Source organism: Mirounga leonina, unplaced genomic scaffold (genome assembly GCF_011800145.1).
Source record: "Mirounga leonina isolate KUSES-001 unplaced genomic scaffold, KU_Mleo_1.0 Mir_165, whole genome shotgun sequence".
Classification (NCBI taxonomy): Eukaryota; Metazoa; Chordata; class Mammalia; order Carnivora; family Phocidae; genus Mirounga; species Mirounga leonina.
In genome coordinates, this window is record NW_023270415.1 from 69449140 (window position 1) to 69462096 (window position 12957).

General features: G+C 55.6%; 1 long non-coding RNA gene across 6 annotated transcripts in view; it reads left to right on the top strand.

Annotated features, from left to right (window-relative positions):
- Positions 1–12957, top strand: part of LOC118015213 — a 185695-nt gene that overhangs the window by 14675 nt on the left and 158063 nt on the right. For 5 of the 6 annotated variants that reach the window (XR_004680575.1, XR_004680576.1, XR_004680579.1 and 2 more), the window contains exon 1: positions 9281–10430. This is a non-coding gene — a long non-coding RNA (uncharacterized LOC118015213). Of the gene's footprint in view, positions 1–5665; positions 6274–9280; positions 10431–12957 lie in introns of those variants that run through there. The other variant, XR_004680574.1, reaches the window with a different exon arrangement.

The window sequence follows — 12957 nt, forward strand, 5'->3', positions numbered from 1 at the left end:
CATGTTAGGTTCTGGGACATAAAGAATTTAAGGATGATAGAGTTGCTGTCCTCGGGCCACTCCCTCGCAGATTGTAATGGAGGAAGCTCAGGGCTACCTACAGATGTTGGCAGTTCAGCGTGAGGCCGGAGATACGGAGAGAGTGAGGCCTGCATGCTTTTAGAACATCCCAGGGCTGATTATTGGGGTACCAGGCAGAGCCATCGGGCCAGAGGAGATGACAGGCTTGGAAGTTAAAATCCACATGGTGTCTGTCACTGTGCTGTGGGAGTCCTCAGGGAGGGGCAGCAGTGGGTTCAGCTGTGAGGCACAGAGGGATGATGAGAAAATTGGGAAGGCTGCACAGAGGAGGGAAAGGGCTTTGCAGGATGAGTAGAAGTTCACCAAGAGGGCTGAACAGTTGGAGGGACAGTGGAAGCAGATGCCCCGAGGAGGGTCAGCAAGTGGCATGTCCAGTGTGGCCAGAGTGCTGAGGATGCTGTAGCTGAGGCTGAAAGCTTAAGAGCTCGGACTGTGGGGCCTTAGTCCCGTTGGTGTTATTACCCCTGTGTTACTGGGATTGTGGTTTTGTCACCCATGTGCCGGGACGGGACTGGTGTCTACGTGTAGGGGCACTGAGTGATTGAGGGGCATGCAGCCTCTGACCTACAGGGCGCTCCATACCGGTAGCTCAGGGCGTCACCTTGGACCTGACTGTGAGACCGTTGACTAAGCCTGCAGGTCTGAGCCAGGGGAGTGACATGATTAGACATGTCCAGCGACCCGGTTCCTCCTGAACGGCAGGTCCTCCGCTTCCGGCGTGTGCCCAGGCGCTGCGGTGCTCTCCCCGTGCACCGTCGCTTTGGCCATGACCCTCCGGGTGCCCGCGAGCTTGCAGGAGAGGGAGCAGGAACGCTGAGCTGTGCCGAGCCTGCCGAGGGCCCTGTGGTGACCGTGAAGTCAGGGGACCGGGTTCTGGTCAAGTCTTTGGTCAGTTGGCCACGTGACTGTGGAAAGTCACTCGTGGTCCCTTCTTCCGCCATCCGAATCCGTGTCTCCTCCAGTGTGACGTTGGTGGCAGCCAGGCAGATCACCGAGGCCACGTGCTCCCTGGAGCCCGTCTGAAGGATCGCAAGAGTGTGGCCACATGTGGCTAGTCTTGAGCACTCAGGACTCTGCTTCTTTTCTGGTCTCCTCTAAACCTCCCTATGTGCTCAAGAGTTTAGAGTGCATGTATTCCTTTTCTGTTTTCTTCTCTGAGACAAAAGGAAGTTCCCGATTCTGCTGGTCCTGGTTCGGTGAACTCGGACAACCCGCCCTGGTGGGCCGGAGCTGCTTGTCTGCCAGATACACCCTGGGACGACTTCCAAGGGCTGGGTGGGGACAGTGCGAGACCCTGGGCGTCAGGAGCCCTGCACGGGCCGGCACAGAGGATGCCAGTGAGGGCAGGCCCCGGCCCCCGCCTCCCACCATGCCCAGCAGCAGGTGCCCACACTCATCTCAGGCTGCAGGCTCACTCCTGGACCGGGCTTTCTCCAGTGAGTTCTGCAGCACCCCTGCATCCCTACCACCTGGGGGACCCATGGAATCGACCCCAGCCCAGGCCTACTGACCAGCCTTGCTGTGCGTGGACCTCGGGGGTCTGTACTGGAACAAGTCCCCAGTGATCATGAGGGCCACTCAGCTGCGAGCCCACGGCCCAGAGAAGCCTTCTGTGTGCCTACTGCCCTGTAGGCCCTCGGTAGGTGCGAGTGATTCTCACACACACACACACACACACACCACCACCACCACCACCACCACAAATGTTGGAATGCCACCCAGGTCCACGGAGCTCTGGACACTTGAGTTCCTTGTCAGGCTTCTTTTCTGGACTACTGTTCTGACACGTTTTTGGTGAATTTTCATCTCTGCTGCTTCTTGATTGCTTTTGTTCCCTTTTCTCCCCTCCCTCCCTTCTGCTGTCTTTCCCTAGTGTTCGGGTTGCCTGGACACTCTGCGGCTCCTGACCCCCTACTGCTGGTGAGCTGGGACATGGCGGGGTGCACCTTCTGAGTGGGGGGGGCAGGGGGCGAGAGTGGGAGCCACTAGGGTTCCCCACGGGGCTCGCTGGTAGACGGGCAGACGGACACAGCTCCTTTCCTGCCTGGCAAGCCTGGGGGACAGCTCGGCGGCGTGGGCTCCCTGTGCCTCGCGCCCAGCCCGTTGGATTTCTGTTCCGTGGTCTCTTCCTCCTGCCCCACTCCCTCCACTTTGGGTTTCATCCGCGTCCTGGGGCCAAGGTAGATGGCCCTGGTTTACTTAGTGACATGTGCCTGTGTGGCTTGAAGTAAGACCGGTTTCCGTGAAAGTCAGAAGTGCATTCCAGAGTCACAGCGTGACCTCCCCGGAAGCCCAGCTAATCCAGGTTTTAAAGAGGAGTTGGAACAAAGGTGGTGATTATGGGATGTGTGAGCTGTGGGGTGTGGGAAAGGGCAGGGACAGCAGGATCGCCTGGTGGGAAGCTCTGTTTTGAGGAATCGAGTGAATGGCCCCAGAATGGGATCCAGATGCTAAAGGGAGGCGGGGGCTTGGGGCAGGCATGGACCCGAGGGACCGTGCAGCCCGTGGTGCTGGGCTCCATCCGCCCCCCACCCCCTTGCTAGCTGTGTGACGTCGGGCAAGGGGCCTGCTCTTTCCACGCTGCTGTTTCTGTCATTTTGGGATAGGAGTCCTGTCCCTCAGGTTGTGATCATTAATGGGCATTAAATGGGGGAATTACAGGGATCTCTTCTGTGATTGGCGATTAGTCAATGCTGTTTTGAGCATTAACCCTTGCTCTTACCCTGAGCATCTTTTTCCTTCCTCCCAACTGACATCTCTCTCAGGGCCCAAGTGATCGTCATGGGAACAGTGGCAGTCCCGTGTGGAGCTCCCTGAGGCCCCAGGGCACGTGGGCTGCAATTGTTGGTGTAGTCCTTAAGTGGATGGTTTCTCATTGGCCCGTTTCTTTAATGAGATGTGAAGCTCTTTGCAGGCAGGGGCCCACGTGAGATCTTGAGTCTCCCAAGTTTCTTTCCTGGAGAACATGCTTGCCTGAGAACCTCTGTACTCTATCTTCAAGGGCAGGTCCTGCTGTTCTGTGAACAATTGCCTCCTTGAGTCATTGTTTGGTGGTTCTGCTCCAGGGTACTTTGCCCCCTTTTTCATGGGGATCTGATGGACATTCGGGTCTTTGTTGACCTTTCCTGGAGGGATATTGTGGGCAAAGGCAAACAAAAGGAAGTGGACAAAAAATACTCCCAAACCTTAAAGTTTTGTCATTTGTAGAAGGAAAGCGTTGGTGATTTTTCTCAGCCCTTTTCAGTATCTGAATCACCTTGAAGCTCTAGAGGGAGGTGGCGGGGAGCTGAGTAGGTGGAAGCCTTCTTTCACTGAGGACCTACTATGTGAAAGGGCTTTACACAGGCCAACTCTGATCCCCCCCAACTCTGTGAGGCAGGACCCATTTGGCAGGTATGGATGGGGGTTCCAGAAGTGAACCTCCAAGTGTCACGGGTAAACATTGGGTCTGTCCCTTGGCATAGCCTCCCCTCCCCTGCCCTCTGTCTGCCTCTCTTTCTCTCTCTAAATATTGCTGTTGTTATTCCTCTCTGATCTGTTCTAGCTAATGACACAGAAGGTCACTGTGAGGGAACCCAGGGACCTGCTGTTAGGACAGTTTGGATCCCTGAACCTGTTCGGGGCCTCAGTTCTCGCGGGTCTGGAGGACAGTTTGTGGGAAGTGCCATGTCCTCACTGGTACCACTCACAGGTTTGTCCTCTCACCTGTGGGTGGGGAGAGGCAGTCGGGGTCAGTTGGTTTTTGGGGAGACCAGCTCCCCATTCCTGTCACGACAGCCCCGAGGCTGGCGGGCATGTTGCCCGGGGAGTCTCTGTTCGTTGACCTTTCCAGCATCTCTGTCTTCTGGAATCTTCTTATGCGGTCACCCTGCCCCCAGTCTGTCCCCCCACATTACCCTTCTGTGGCAGGGCAGCCTCGTGGTTAAACAAAAAGGCTCTGAGGGGCGCCTGGGTGGCTCAGTTGGTTGGGCGACTGCCTTCGGCTCGGATCGTGATCCTGGGGTCCTGGGATCGAGCCCTGCATTGGGCTCCCTGCTCGGCCGGAGGCCTGCTTCTCCCTCTCCCACTCCCCCTGCTTGTGTTCCCCCTCACGCTGTCTCTCTGTCAATTAAATAAATAAATAAAATATTTTTAAAAACAAACAAAAAACCAAAAAGGCTCTGGAGGCAGGGTGCGTGGGCTCATATCTCAGCCTGATCTCTGACACTCGTCCTCATTTGAACATGGGTTCACACCTCACAGCGTTGTTGAGGTGACATGACTTACTGCGGCCCATGCTCTTGAACAAGCCCTCAGGAGGTGTGGTTCTTCCCTGCCCTGCCAAGCCTCTGCTCATGTTGCCTTCTGCTGACAGCACCCTGCACCTACCGAGTTAAGGAGCTGCTCCCCTCCGAGGTGCTGTGTGTCCAGCTCTCCTTCTCACTTGAGATTTGCTTCTCATTCTGCATCCCACAGGTCCTAGCTGGGCCTTTACCTCTCTGGTAAGGTCACTTTACCTCTCTGGGCCTCATTTCTCAGCTGCTCAGTGAGGGAATCGAACCAGATTATTCCAAGGTTTCTCCCACTCTGACGTGCAGGGGCCTCTCACATCCGGTAGGTTCTAGTCTCTCCTCCTCTGCCCTGGCTCCGGGCACACCACCATCACAGCCTGGACACCACCCAGTGTGCTCAGTTACGGACATGCACTGTCTGCACGTTCACTTCTCTGGGTCTCTTGGTACGGCCTGGAAGCTCCCTGAAGGCAAAGATCCTGCCTTTCTCGATTGGCGTGATTTCCAGCTCCCAGCATTATTCCAGCCAACCCTTAATGAGCAGGTGTCGAGTTCCCACGTGCCGTGCAGGACTTCTGGAGCCTGGCTGAACCCAAATGCCGGTATTTCTGAAGGCCAGCTCTAACCAGTGTCCATCAGCGCTGTGAGCAGGGCTCCCTTAACGGAGTGCAGGTGAGGGTACCTGGCCGTAGAAGGGCTCATGCTGGGGGGGCTCCCTTGCCCCTCCTGTGTAAGCCCACGGTGTCCGACACGGCACAGAGGATCATCAGACTCTCACTAACATGAGTGAACGGGACTGGGCTCACTTTGCACCTCTCATGCCTAACTGGTGGGAATGACCAAAGTACTGGTGGATCGGGCTGTCTGAAGCTGCTAGTCCATGTGAGCTTTGAGCCCCCCTCGGGCAGCTGTGCGTGCTGAGTGTCTCAGAGACAGCCTCTCATCCACGTGTGGACCTCAGAGGACATGCCTTTCCAATTCCTTATTTTTATTAAGTAGACAAGGGAACACGTTCAGAGAGCTTAAGGCGTGTGCCCACAGCCAGTGACTGACCACGGCATCGCGATTCATACCCGGTTTATTTTGCCCACAAGCCCCACCTCATGCCCCCCGCCCCCTGCATCCCCTGGTTGATGAACTGGGTGAGTGCAAGGGGGAGTGTGTGCTGGAGGCTTGGGAATTCCAGAGCAGCCGATCCGTGTCTTCCCAGCACACGCCAGGGAGAAACTGAAATGAAGCAAGAATAGAGTCTGTCAGTGGGAGGACAGTTGCTGCTTTCTCTGGGAATAGATCTCCGTGATTTATCTTCCCAGGTGAGGCGGGCCCCAGCTCTCGGGGTATCACAGAGAGACAGTGTGACTACGACCAGCAGAATCACTGCCTCTCCCTTCATCAGAGAAAGATCAAGTAGACACCTCTTCTGTGGCATCAGCGACGAAGAAATCCTACCTCCCAAGCGTCGGGGGGGCCCGCTCAGAGTGTCCGGGAGCTGCTGTGTCCTGCCCGATGGCCGCTGCTTTGCCCCACCCGAGGCCAGCGTCCACAGGTGCTGAGGTCACCATCTGCTGATGCTTGCTCCGGCTGACGTGGACAATGCGACTGATCGCTGTTGCAAGAGCAGAGATGGAGGAGAGGGAGAGCGCCCCACGGAGTCCGGGACGCCGAGCAGCAGAGAGGGGACAGCATGCAGCCAGGCACACCTGGGAGATGCTCCCTCCGGCCCCCACTGCAGACCGTGCTTCTCTCACGCGTGGGTGCCAGGGGCCAGCTGACCTGGCTTTGCACAGTCCGTGCCCTGGACCCCCATTCACCGCTCTGGGCCAACCCAGGACACCTGGAATCTTCCAGTTCCCAGAGCATCCCTCCGTGCATCCCGCATTTAAGGGTTACTGGTGTACAAACGTGCGGTCTCAAGTGTTGGGTAGGAAATGGAGGCGGCCTCTTTCTGTTTTTCTTCAAAATGCCCACTGCAGGGGGGCCAGCTGGTGGAACTAGGGAGGGTCAAGAAGGAAATGACCTGTTTGGGCCAGACAGCCCAGGAGGCAGAGGAGAGAGAGAGAGACTCAGCCAAGAGAATGGGGCTGGGGGCTGCATTTTCTTGTAGGGCAGTTCCAAGCAGGATTCCGTGCCACCAGGCCAGAACACGTTTATTTGCAGAATGTTCCCGGCCCTCTGGGGGCAGGGTCAGCTGCAAGGCAGTGGGCCGTGAAAGTACGGAGGGGCAGAGAAAGCTGTCAAGTGCCGATTCCCAGGCCTTGAGAATTGTTCTGGAGTCTGCAGCGTACTTACACAGGACACACTAAAAAAACGTTAACCAACTTTTCATTGAGGTGTGACATGCACTAGAAAATCCGTGTATCCTAAGTATGTGGATGGCTTGGTAAGTGTTCACAGATGGCACATGGGTGTGTGGCCAGCACCTGCATGAATGGAAGGTCATGAGTGTATCAGGAGCCGCACCTGATACCTTCCGGTCACTGTCTGTCCCACCTCACTCAGGATCACTTTGTCCTGACTTCCCACAGCATAGATGCATTTAACCTGCTTATGTGTTCACGTCTTACTTTTTTAAAAGATTTATTTATTGGGGCGCCCAGGTCGCTCAGTCAGTTCAGCATTGGACTCTTGGTTTCAGCTTCAGGTCATGATCCCGGGGTCCTGGGATCGAGTCCTGCATCGGGCCCCCTGCTCAGCGGGGAGTCTGCTTCTCCCTCTGACCCTCCGCCTGTTTGTGCTCTCTCTCTCCTTCTCTCTCTCAAATAAAGTCTTTTACAAAAAAGATGCCAGTGCCACCTAAGAAGCCAATCCTGGGTATTGACCATCATTTTTTATTTTGGCCAATCCATTAGGAAAAGCAAATAAATGCCTAGAAGGGAATCAACGTAGCAGAGGAAGTGAAAATGCTCCCTGAGAGGGAAGTTCCGTGCAGCACCCCGAGTTCTTGCGGGTGAAGGCTGTGGTGGGCCACCTCCTCAGGGTGGGGGTTCCACTGCTTGGCTGCAGTGATACCCAGCAGACCACGTAATAATTCTTCCCCAGGTGACAGAGCTTTAATGTACCGGACCCAACAAAACAGACGTGCCTCCAGCCCTGCCTGTGTCCCTCCTCCTCTCCCCTTGCCTTTGACTGGGGCTGGTACCACAAGTCACTGCCCCCTCCTGCTGGAAGCAGCCCTTCTCAGCCCCCCAGGACTCTGCGCCCGACATTCTGGTGCCCTGCCGTTCCTGGCTGCTACCCTGGGCCGGCAGCTCTCGGCGCTGGTTGCTGTAGGAGCTGAGGCTGTGCTTGACCTGCGGGAGGCCTCATTCATTTGCAGCATGAAACAATGGCTAACCGAGCTCTTAATATGTGCCCAGCCCCATGCTGAGCACTTTATGGTGATGACGTCCCCCCGGCCTCCTAGGTCTAAGAAGTGGGTAGGTGTGACTCACCCCCATTTTACAGATGAGAAAACTAAGGGCTAAAACCATTTTCCCTGAGTAACATAGCTAGTGAGTTTCTTAGTTTGACTGCAAACGTTGATGTTTTAACCACTATCCTGTATTTCTCTCTTAGGGGCTGATATTTAGATACTTAAACTTCCTTTTGAACCCACCTCTCTCTTGGGTCTAAAAGCTATGTCAGGTGGGTTTAAATGGGACAAAGGGAGCTCATCCTGTGACCCTTGGCCACTGAAGAACGTTTAAAACAGAGGATGGCATGTTGTTTCTATGAGTAATGGCCCCCCAAGAGATGTCCATGCCCTGGTCCCAGGACCTGGGGGTGAATATGCTGCCTTCCATGTCAAGAGGGACTTTGTAGCTAAGATTGAAGCTTAGGACCGTGAGCTGGGGTTATCGATCTTGGGTCATCTATGTGGGCCCCATGTAATCATAGGGGTCCTTGAAAGTGGAGGAGGGAGGCCATAGAGTCAGAGAAGGAGGTATCCTGGTGGAAGCAGGGTCAGAGGTGCCATGTTGCTGTATTTGAAGATGGGAGGAAGGGAGCCACTTCTGGAAGGTAGAACAGGCAAGGAAACGGACTTTTCTTAGAGCCTCCAGAAGAAACAGCTCTGCCAACCCCCTTAATTATGCCTGGATGAGACCCACGCTAGACTTCTGACCTCCAAAAGTGTAAGATAATGAATTTGTGTTGTGCTATGCCACTAAGTATTTGAAGTTACCGCAGGAACGAAACAGTTGCTCTTGATGACGGTTGCTGAAATGGCCAAGCTCGTGGGGTTGTGTGGTTTTCCAGCTGCGTGACCTTGGGCAGTTTGCTTCACCTTTCTGGGCCTCTGGTTTCTCATCTCTCAAATTGGGTAAGAGTAGGCTGTAACCTACAAGGTTGTTAGAGGAGTAAATGAGGATTGTTATGCCCGTGAAATGCCTGGTAGTTGTAGGTACGGTCGCTCCAGGTGGGCGTCCTCACTTGTCCCACAGAATTGGGAGACACACCGGCTCCAGATTCAGGCTCCACTCTTAGCTGTTGGGAGCAAGGCAGCGGCCTGTGCCTCTGTTTCCTTATCTGGAAAATAGAGGCAGGAGTCCCAGGGTGGTGGGGCGATTGTATCAAATGGTGGGCCTGAGCCTTCAGGGGGAGTGATAGGCCGTCCGTAGGGGGCAGTCGTTCTTACCTTTGGGTGGGTGGTGACTGTTGAACCTCGAGCCCTCTGCATCCTGCACCCACGTGTTTCTTCAGTTATCTTGAGGATAGTTGAAGTACGCCATGCTGGGGAGGCAGAAGTGTCCCCGCAAGGCCGGAACAGTCCTGGGTACCTACCCAGCAGGTGCTCAGTGATTGCTGCACACAGGAATATAAAAAGGAGAAGGCCCCAGGCCCTGCCCCGAAGACACTCGTGGTGCAGGAGGAGGCCTGGCCTGATGCCAGAGCTTTGCGGTTGTCTTTAAAAAGAAACAAAACAAAGAACTACTTCCTACCAGCTGACCCCCAACCCCCTCAGCTCTCTGCCAGGACCTCTCAGCCCAGCAGAGGAGCTCAGGACTGTGTGCCAGGCCTGGCCCAACTGCTGACTGCCTAAGCTGGCCCCCTACCCCTTCTTGAACCTTTTCTCCTCCTCTTGATAATGGGCATACCTCTCAGGGTAGTTTTGGGGAGCCCCAAGCAGTAGAATGTTCCGGATCTGAGAGGTCTTTGGTGCCTGTGCGAAGTGACTCTCCCCTGAAGGCCCCCCGATTTCCTGCCTCACCTCCGTTTGGGGATCAGACCTACAGGGCATTATTTTTAGTGAGTTTCCCTCTAAGTGTATTAGGGTCAAATATAAGGAAGGGAGAAGGACATGACTACTGCTCTGGGTCCATGATTGTAACAAGATTGATTTTTCTTCTCTGCATCCCCAGGCCTGATCTTTGGACCAGAAAGGAATTAAAAAGTTGCCCCTTACGATGGCTGTGCCTTGTCAGTTGCCTGGAGCTGCATTCAAGGATTTCCGGAGCCTTGTGGATTTACAGTGATATTCAGCTGCCTGGGGGAGGACCGTGGAGGAAGCATTCTCTGGAATCACACGTTTGGATGCTAATGGCGGTTTTCAGGAAGGCCCTGGCTGAGCGCCTGGCGGATCCCTGCACCTGGACGCTTGTGGGGGACAGAGGACCGCAGCTTCCTGGGACGCCTGAGATCTCTGCCCTTATTTCCGCATGAGTGTTTGGTTGGGTCGCTGCCAGCCTCCCCGAGGGCGCCCTGTGAAACGTAAGGCCCATCCCCTCCTCGTGCACCTGCTCCTGTGTGTTCTATCAGGTGCTCACCTGGGCTTTCGGTGACACTGGCCTGGCTGGGGGGGACAGAAGTCATGGTGACAGAGCCAGTTCTCAAGGGGAGATGGCATTTACTGACCTCCCTCCGTGTGTGCTCGGGTGCTGGGTGCGTGGGGGAGACAGCTGGAAACTGAAAGGAGCTTCCCTGGAGCACCCTGGTTCCCTGTGCTGATGGGCGTCATCGTGCCCGTCAGCCTTCCCTGACTGCCTGGCTCGTGGGCCTGTCTCCGGACACCAGACCACAGGGGCCTTGAAGTGAGTTTTGAAGACAGAGCATTGTATCTTCCTGCTGTGGAATGGGCATTAAGGCGTGATGGTGAATGAGGTAAGACGTTGAGGGTAAATAGGGCAAGTATGCATGGCTCTGTGCTTAGAGCGAGAAACACACTGTTGAGAGTCCTCAGGCTGCCCGTGGAGCAAGAAGGCCTGGGCTGGGATCTCTGCCCCATACCTGCTGTGTGACTCAGGCCAAGTGACTGCTGGATGCTTTCCCTCTCTCTCTTCAGTAGAAATGATGTGTCATCATCCTTCGCAGGGTTGGTGTCGAGGATCTCAAAATAGATGCTCGCGCTTGGCACGCAGCAGATAGTGTGTATGTGGTGGAGTCACTGTGGTTTGGGGGAAGGCTTCTGGGGAGGGTGGGTATTGTGTGGGCCATGAACCAGAGTCAGGTGGGTCGTGCTGGACTTCACACGGGGTACTGGTTGGCATGGACGGTTGATCGGAGATCACCGTCCCTGGACTTGTGGGAAGGCCGAGTGGCTAGTAGGCAGTAACAGGCAAGGGAAAGGAGCCTTGTGTCCGCATGAGGGAGGGAGCAGTCAGACTTGGACTTCGCCGCAAACGCCGACGGCAGTTCTGCAGTTGGCAAGCAGAAGGACTGGCCCCCCCACCCCCACCTCCCCGGTCCTGACTTGGCAGCTCTGATGTTGGTGACTCGGAGGGATGTTGCCTTAGCGTTGGGCTCCCTGTGGGAGAATGGCAGCTCAAACCTCCAGTGTCCTGGTGCAGGTCACCTGGGACCGCCTGGCACATGGCTGCCAAGACCGCAGTGAGGTAGGGCCTGGGGTTTGATTCTGACTGAGTTCCCGGTTCCACTCATGCCCTGGGGCGCTTCTCAGCAAGGCTTTCCCTGATCTCCTAGTGGAAATAAGGTCCCTATGGTCCCTCCCCACTATTCTCAATCAGAGCGCCTAGATGTGTTGTGATGTGTTGCTCACATACACAGGTTGTCTGATTTCGTGTCTTTCTTCCCCACCCTGGAAAGCAGTCTCTCTGAGGTCAGGAAACAGGTTTGTCTGGAGGCGACTTATTTATTGTATCTCCCTTGATCAGATCACAGGGTGACTCTTGGTGGTTTTATTTCGGTGTTCCTGAAAAGGACAGACAAAAGGGAAGTGCTCTCTTGTTGAGCATCTATATACCTTCATCAGCCCACCGTCCTACTAGGGGGGCAATGGTGTGCACATTGTATAGCGGAGAATTGGGAGGTTTCGTGGGGCCACGTAACTCACCCGAGATTCCTAATCCATGAGAGCGCTGAGCAGGAAGCCAGGAGCTGCCTGGTGTTTTATGCTGAATCACGCCAATTCAGCTGAAGGGTAAAGACTTTTCCTTCGAGGTCTTTAGAAGGGCGTGTGTGCGTGTAGCACGGTCTGCTGAGGAATGCTCTTGGACTCCTCAGAACTGGGTACCCTCTCTGTCCTCCGGGAGAGACAGACTTTCAGTAGGGACTCCCTCCTGTGTGAGGAGGCAGGATGAAGTGGGGCCGGGGTTGCGGTCCAGCCCCTGGAGGCTCACGGCCTGCGAGGAGCCTGTGCCCTTGGGTGGGTGGGGATTTGCAGCTCCCTGTGATGGGCGTGACGCCCACCGCACCACGGCCAAACAGGGCAGGGAAGGGAATCGTCTGAGGAGGGGGCTGTTGAAGGTCTGGGAGCACTCTGAGGACGGGGAGGCTTGGCTGGGTTTGCAGTGGTGAGCAGAACAGTCCTGGGGGCCTGAGGGCCTCAGCTAGAAGAGTTGGGAGCACGGGGGCGCAGCCCTGCCCCCAGGCCTTTGCATCTTCTTGCTCTTTTCTCCTACCCTCCTGCTGTGGCAGCTGTGCCCCCGCTTATCACATGACCCAGAACCCCACTTCTGTTTTTATCGGTTGCTCCCCAGAACAAACCCATTGTGGTCTGGGTTATCTCCTGCTCCTCCCAGGAGGACAAGGGTGGGCTCTGCATCGGAAGATGCAGAAGGGTCCTGGTGAGGAATAAGGCTCCGCTGGGCCCCTCCTCTCTGGCCGCTGAGTCCCTGCCCCACATCTGCAGGGCTGTACCCTGTGGACATTGACAGAGAAATGAAAACCATTTCTTAAGCCACACTCTGTGCAGGGCGTGTGGCAGATACTATTCCATTCCAAGCCCAGAACAGACCTGTGGGGTAAGCACGGTCAGTCTGATGTTTTCCTCTTGACATAACTGGAACACAGAAAGGCAGAGCAGTTCTCAGGGCAGGACTTGAACAGTTCTCTCGGAAGCCAGAACCACTGGGCCTCCCTGTCTGGAGCTGAGGGACCCATTTCTGCTTCCTTCTTGGCCCCTGGTGACGGTGTGACCTCGGGCAGGTTACCTCTCTTCTCTGGGCCTTCATACCCCTTACTGGTAGGCAAACCGTCTACTTTCTGAGTCCGGACCCTTGCGAGTGAAAGCAGCATGCCAACATTTGCTCTGGGACGACAGGTGTAAATCAGGTTGTCGCTGGGCAGACTCCACCCAGTGGCCCTGGACTTATCAGTTAGTTGGTGGACGGTGCTGCTGGTGCTGCTGGTCCTGGTGCTGGTGCTGCTGGTCTTGCACTTGGTGCTGGTC